The sequence below is a fragment of the Peromyscus leucopus genome, chromosome 4 (assembly GCF_004664715.2).
Source record: "Peromyscus leucopus breed LL Stock chromosome 4, UCI_PerLeu_2.1, whole genome shotgun sequence".
In the NCBI taxonomy this organism is placed as follows: Eukaryota; Metazoa; Chordata; class Mammalia; order Rodentia; family Cricetidae; genus Peromyscus; species Peromyscus leucopus.
Window position 1 is genome coordinate 96,170,649 of NC_051066.1, and position 7,744 is coordinate 96,178,392.

Genomic DNA, 7,744 nt, shown 5'->3' on the forward strand with positions numbered 1-7,744 from the left:
CTCCACTCACTCACAGCCCCTTCTCACCTCCACCCACTCACACTCTGCTTTGGCAGCTCTGTGCGTGTGTGGTGCATGTGTGTATGCATGAGTGTAGACACAGGTGTGTGTACACACATGTGGAGGCCTGGGGTTGACGTCAGGCATTTAGATTTCTCCCCACTCTATTCACTGGACCTGGTGTTGATGTCAGGCATTTATTTTTTTTTTAAAGTTTTATGTGTACGTGTGTGTCTACGCACATCTTTGCATGGATATGTAGGAGGACCACAGAGGCCAGGGGAGGGTGTCAGATCCCCTGGGGCTGGAGGTACAGGGCAGTTATGAGCTGCCTGATGTTGGGTGCTGGGAGCCAAACTCTGATCCTATGAAAGAGCAGCAACTGAGGCCCGAGCCGTCTCTTCTGCCATGAACACAAATTGTATGTGGGTATTGGGGATCCAAATTTCAGTCCTACGCTTGCCCCACAAACGCCTTATCCACGGGGCCACTACCTCCCCAGAGGGTTTCTAGGAGAAACAAACGGCAGACTTCATGGGCAGAAAACTCTCAGGTCATGAACTCGATAGAAGACAGCATCAGAAAGCCACCGGTTTGCTCACAGTCATAACAATAAGTGCTCTCCCAAAATGACGTGAGTGTCAGGTCATCATACACCAAAGATTAAAGAGCCAGCAAGGTGGTAAAGCTGGTAAAGGTGCTGGCCACCAAGCCTGAGGACTTGGTCCAATACCTGGACCCCACATGGAGGATGGGGTGAGCCAACAAATGAACCTGAATTAATGTTAACTCGTTAAAAAGACAAACCCAAATGTCTGGGTGTGGAAGCACACGTCCCAACACTTGGGAGGCAGAGGCAGGCAGATCTCTGTGACTCTGAGGCCAGCCTGGCCTACGTTTCAAATTCCAGACTAGCCAGAGCTACACAGTGAGCCCTGCCTTAAAAAAGAAAAAAATATATATCTATATCAAATCAGTAAAAACAGAAAATTGAGGATAGTGAAAAACGATCAAGAAATATTTCTAACTTTCACAAAGCAGGTGTAATATCAGAGAGAAAAGTGAACTGGGTGTCGTGGGGCAGTCCAAGAGGCAGAAGCAGGAAGATGGCCTTGAGTTCAAGGCTCACTTGGTCTACTAGTGAATTCTAGATCAGCTGGAACACGTAATGACACCAGGTCTCAAAAATCAGAAAGAAAAGAAAGGGAAGGAGGGAAGGAGGGAAAGACAGAGAGAAAGAGTAAGAGGGAGAGAGAGGAGAGAGAGAGAGAGAGAGAGAGAGAGAGAGAGAGAGAGAGAGAGAGAGAGGATATGAGCAAACTTTCCAATTGTAAGAAGGCTAACACTGCTGAAACTCCCATCAGACCCGCTGGGCTTCCGCTGGGTGACAGGAGAGGTTTAGGATTTAGGACTTACCCACAACCGTTTCCAAAGAACTCCCTGAGAAGCCTAGGATTTGACTTAGTTGGGATACCAAGTGCTAAAGCTCACCCCACAAAGGCCCTTCTTGGACTGTGAGTAAGAGGCTAAAATGGGGAGTCGGCTCAGGAGGCCCAGGAGGCCAGAACAGACAGACAGACAGACAGACAGACAGACAGACGGCAAACAGGTCTGGAAGTGCTGGCTCCGAATGGGGCTGGCCGGCACAGCTGGGCCGAGCTAAGGTCCTTCGTCTTCACCTGAGGCAGCGAGGTGCTCGGTGGAGGGACATGCAGAGCCGTCCTAGCCCAAGCTGCCAAGCTGAAGGAGGCTTTAGGCACCCATCTTCCCCCCCCCCCCCCCATCAAGCTTCTCCCGTGCTGGGCTCCCTTCCTTCACCCTTTCTTCTCCAGGTTTGCGCTCTGCAAATGAGTATTTAATTTTTCATTCAGCAATCACAGCCGCTTAATTTTCCCAGTTTCCTCTCAGAAACCAGCCCTGCCCCTGTACTCCTGCCTCATGGTTTGAGAATCCTAGCTTCAAGAACATAGGATGTGGGGGCTGGAGAGGCGGCTCAGCCTGTCCTGTTCTCTCAAAGGCCCATGTTGTGTTCCCAGCACCCACATTGGGTGGCTCACAACGGCATGTGACGCCAGCTCCAGGGGATCTGATGCCTCTTCTGACCTCTGCAGGCTCTGGCATGCATGTGGTACATATACATCCATTCAGGCAGGTGCATGCACACACATAAAATTATTAAATAAAAAATGTAAAAAGCATAGAATGCAACATGTGGCCCAAAGCTGTCTAGCTTATGGAACTGCTCTGACCTTGGTGTTTGGTTCATCGGGCTCATGACCCAAGCTGGTGTGAGCAAAGTCTGGGTGCATAAAATTCTCGGAGACACTCTGTCTTTCCTGCTGGACCAGAATCTGGGAGGAGATGAAATTGGGGCTGCTGACCTTAGCAGTCACCACAAGAGATTTCAAAACCTTCCAGAAAAAGGAGCCAATGATAACACTGCCCAGTTCTCCAAGGCTTCCTTTACTACGTGCTGGGCTGGGCAGAGGTGGCTCTTGAGGCATGACGTCATTTAAACTTGTCTTCTGGCATGTCCCTCCCATGGCCTGAGCAGTATGTTCTTGAGATCACTTATGTCCTGACTGGCTTTCTGTTGCTGTGATAAACACCATGACCACAAAGCAACTTGGGGAGGAAAGGGCCCATTTCATCTTAAAGCTCACAGTCCACCATGAAAGGAAGTGGGGCAGGAGCTGAAGCAGAGGCCATGGAGGGGTGCTGGCTGCTTACTGGCTCGCCCCTCATGACTTGCTCAGTTTGCTTTCTTATGTGACCCAGGACCACCTGCCCAGGGGTGGCACCGCCCACAGAGAGCTGGGGTCTCCCACATGAATCATCCATCAAGGAAATATCCCTCAGACATGCCTACAGGCCAATCTGATGGAGGCATTTTCTCCATTGAGGTTTCCTCATGCAGGATCAACTTGACCCAAACTAACCAGCATACATGTGTTAATAAAATTTGCAATTTTCTCCAGAACAGGGGAGGATGTCTGCCTTCCTCTTCCTCTCTCAGCAGGAAGCTGTGAGGGGGCTATGTTTAGGATCCGGCTAAGGAGAAGCGGGGTTAGAACTACCCAACTTCAGGTTTGTAGGATGTGTCTATGTGGCTGGCAGGCAGTCCCACATGTGCCTGCCACCCACCGAGCCGGCTCATCTGGCACTGTGACACTGTGAGCCAAGGCCAGAGGTTGAAGTGGGTTGTAGATGTGTCCTTTGTCTCCAGAAGACTTGCGCAGAAGGAAACAGAAAGGTCTGAAAGACAGAGAGCCGGAAAACAGACTGAAAAGCCCCTTGGTGGAAACAGAAGATGATTGTGTTTGAAGATTTTGTTTTATTGACACTTCATTGAAACAGAAGTTCCATCCTGAAAAGGGGGTTTCCTTTGGTTGGTTTGGTTGGGTCTTGTTTATTTTATTTTTTGAGGGGGATATTTTGAGGCAGGGTCTCAGGTAGTCCAGGCTGGCCTCCACCTTGCTATGCCGCTGAAACTGTCTCTGAACTCGGGATCCCTGTTTCCCACTCCGGAGTGCTGGGGTTACATGTGTGCTCACCACACTTGGCTCTGCCGTGCTCTCTATGGTGAGACACGTGGGTAGCCCTCTCAGACGGAAATCCAAGAAATAGGACATGAGTTGGGTGTGGTGGGGCATGCTTCTCTGTAATCCTAGCCTTTGGTAGGCTGAGGCAGGAAGATTGCTGCTACTTCAAATCCAGCTTGGGAAATAAAGGCTCTGCCCCTTAAAAAGCTAAATACGGGGGGCTGGAGAGATGGCTCAGTGGTTAAGAGCACTGGTTACTCTTCCAGAGGTCCTGAGTTCAATTCCCAGCAACCACATGGTGACTCACAACCATCTGTAATGAGATCTGGCACGCAGGCAAGACACTGTATACATAATAAATAAATAAATAAATCCTTTTTTTAAAAAAAGCTAAATACTATCACCACCATTACTACTAATATAATAAATAATAATGATACTTTTCTTTTTGTTTTATATGGGATCTCACTATGTAGCTCTGGCTGTTTTGGAACTTCCTATATGGACTGGGCTGGCCTTGAGCTCATCAGATGGCCAGAGATCAACCTGACTCTGTCTCCCCAGCACTGAGATTAAAGGTGTGTGTCACCACACCCAGCAGATGATAACTTTTATTAGCTACTAACCACTCCTAAAATCTTAGTCAGCCTGACTGGATGATAGATTGCTTCCTATTTGCACTAAAGATGATGGTGAGGTAGTCAAGGGGTGTGCAAGCAACCATGAACACAACTTGCAGACTCACAGCAGTCAATAAGAATCATCAGGATGCTTGCAACTGCTGCTTAGATAATTTTAGCCTTAAAAGTATTTTTATGGGGGGGGGGAGTGTCATGTCACTATGTTTCCCAAGTTTTGACCTTACTCATGACCCTCCTTTTCTTTTTCTTTCTTTTTTTTAGAGACAGGGTTTCTCCGTGTAGCTTTGTATACAGTGTACAAAGTGTATACAGTGTTCTGCCTTTCCTGGATCTCGCTCTGTAGACCAGGCTGGCCTCAAACTCACAGAGATCCACCTGGCTCTGCCTCCCGAGTGCTGGGATTAAAGGCGTACGCCACCGCCACCCAGCTATGATCCTCCTTTCTTAGTCACCCGAGTTTACAGATGTGTGCCCCTATACTTAGCAAAAACTTGTAATTTTTTTTGTGATGTCTTTCATCAGTCTAAGTGAATATTCACATTCATACCTAGCTTTGTATCAGTTTGCATGAATCCCAGGCTCTACAGAACACAGCCTTTGTGCCACGCTGTCAGAAACCCTTTATATAAAGAACATTTATCCCCCAACTTTCTAGGATAGATAGTCTAGGTCTGCTGTGGATGTCTTTCTGTATGTGTGAATATGTGTTGCTCTGATTGGTTGATAATAAAGCCACTTGGCCTATGGCAAGGCAGCTTAGAGGCAGGCGGAAATCCAAACAGATAGACAGGAAGAGAAAGGAGAAGCAAGGCAGACGCTGTGATCCGCTGCCAGGGGAAGCGAGATGTAAAGGTGTTGGTAAGCCACAAGCCATGTGGCAAAGTATAGATTTACAGAAATGGGTTAATTTAAGATATAAGAGCTAGCTAGCAAAAGGCCTGCCATAGACCATACAGTTTGTAAGTAATATAAGCCTCTGTGTGTTTAATTGGGTTCAAGCAGCTGCAGGACCTGGTGGGACACAGGAAAACTTCCAGCTTCATAGGTCCATATTTTGTAAATGAGAAAACCAAGCAGGAATTGGCTGAAGAATTTCTCCCTAGGCCATCAGAATAATGTTCTTACCCACTGTCTGCAATACAGCCTCTCTCCAAAATTACACTGGGTACCAGAGTGCTCCCGGATCAAGCCTCCAGAGCTTCCCTGGATTCGAGCCTTGCCTGAAGGAGATATAGTCCTGAGCTTTTCATTTGTGGGTCAACTCTTCCCTGATAATTTTAACTTCCTGGATGCCCAGAATAGCACTCAGTGACAGTGTCACAGAGGAGAGGGACTAGCGCTGCACTAAGTCTCAGTTCTTGGTAAAAAGCCCTCACGTGGTGGGACAGGTGGTACCAAGTGTGACGTGAGGCAGGCATGACCCACAGCACTGAGGACCATGTCAAGATGGAGGCAGGGGCGGGTCTGTGTGCACGCCCCGTGAGGAAGTGGTGATGCATGCTGAAACAGGTGGTGGGAGACCTTCCTGTCGGGGGCTGCTCAGAACCAAGCAGAAAAGATGACCGGTCCCTCCTTCATCCTGGAGTCACTGCAAAGGACAAGCTCCAATCCAAGCAGAAGAGATCACCGGTCCCTCCTTCATCCTGGAGCCACTGCAAAGGACAAGCTCCAATCATCTAAGCAAAGGACAGGATCCCACCAGACAAACCAGACACTCACTTGACAGATATTGTCTACCATGTGCCCTACCAAGAGTCAGGGCAGAGAAACAGGCCTGGTTCCCACCTCTGAGGCCTCTGCCTGGGGAGGCATGGTCACTTTCCAGTCCATGCTGGCGTTTTGGAATCTGGAGTGCTACCCTGCAGGCCATGGAGAGCTGGAGAGATGTTTAATCCAGATCATCACCTCGGGAATTTCACAGAGAAGAGCCATGGAAAAGCTTCCAGCAAACACTCCCCAGTCATTGCTTTGGTTGGGAAGTAGTAGAACGGGTACATGAGCTTCAGCTTATGAAACAGGAGTGTGTCTCGGGAGCAGCCTATGTGCCCGGGCCAGCCTCCCTCCAATAAATATCCTGCTATGAACAAGAGCCAAAGCAATCCAGAAGAACTCAGGTAGATTCTAGACTATCACTCCACTCAGGCCCTGAAAATAACATCAGTTTGGATGAGGAAAAAGAAAACTACATTTATCCGGGCTAATTAGGATTGCAATCTGGGAAAACAGATTCAAGCAATCCCAAGAACTGGATTCTGGGCTGGTGAGATGGCTCAGTGAGTACAGGTGCTTGCCCCCAAGCCTGAAGACATGAGCTCGACTCCTGGAGCCCCCATGGTGAGAGACGAGTCCTGCAAGCTGTCCCCGACCTCCACACATGCTCCAGTGGGGAATCAAAAGCAATGCGCACAGAAGAGTTCCATCTCAGAACACAGACCTGTCTTTGTAATCATCCAAAAGGATGATTTGTAGCTGGGTATGTGATCCCAGCACTCAGGAGGCTGAGGCAGGAGATAGTGAACGTCAGGTTAAAAACCCTTGTCTAGAGAGAGAGAGAGAAAAAAAAAAAAAGCTGTCTGAAAGCAAATAAATGAAGAAGCAGGGATGGAGAGGGACGGGAAAGAGAGATGTGCAGCTTTTATAGACCCCGAGACCCTGGGCTGCTCCCAGGGAACCCTGAAGTATTTAAGGAACTGAGGAAAAGAAAGGAGACGAGATGGGAGAGGTTCAAGGAGGCAGAAGAGCAGGTCAGGTCACCCGGTGCCAGATAAAACCCAGGCAAAAGCATCCTCAGCCTAATTGTAGAAACCTTAGAGTCCCAGGGGGCACAAAGCTGTGGCCCTGGGAGGAGGAATGTGACCTGAAGCAGACCTGGCCACCTGTTGCAGCTCCCAGGAATCCAGTGTGCCGGCCAGGTGAGACCAAAGGCTGGAGAGCCACAAAGACCCACAAACCCAGACCGTCAGCAGAGTCCGTCACAACTGAAGCCAACTGTCCTCTCTCAGTGCCTGGCTAAGCAGACAAAAGCCTCTCCCCTCTCACAGGAGTCAGAGTCCAGGCTGATTCTGCAGACAGACTAGAGATTCCAGCTGTGCACTCCATGAGTCCTAACAGCTATGACAGTCCAATAAACAAGTCAGTGACAATGGCCACTGCAGGGCCTTCCAAATAAACCCCCCATTACTGAAGCCAAGGGGTGCCGGGGTGGTGGCCAGCAATACTGAGAAGGGAGTGGGGAGGGCCAGGCTGCTTTACTGCATGCCAGTCCAAACTGGTCCTGCAGCCCCTGGCTTCACTTTCACATCAGCGGGAGGCTTAAACCTCAGGACACGCTAGACAGGGAACACGGATGGAGCTTTGACTATTGTAGGCAGGACACAGAACTAGAGCCTTTTCCCCAAAGTTAAGGTGGATGACACCCCCAAAAAGGTGTCTCAACTGAAAGAGGAATTGTGAGTTGTGCATTTGGTCTCAGAGCATACATGTGTACACGTATGCGCACAGGTGTGAGCAACAGGTCCACTGAGCACAGCCTCTCAGCTACTGCACAGCCTCAGGTGGCTC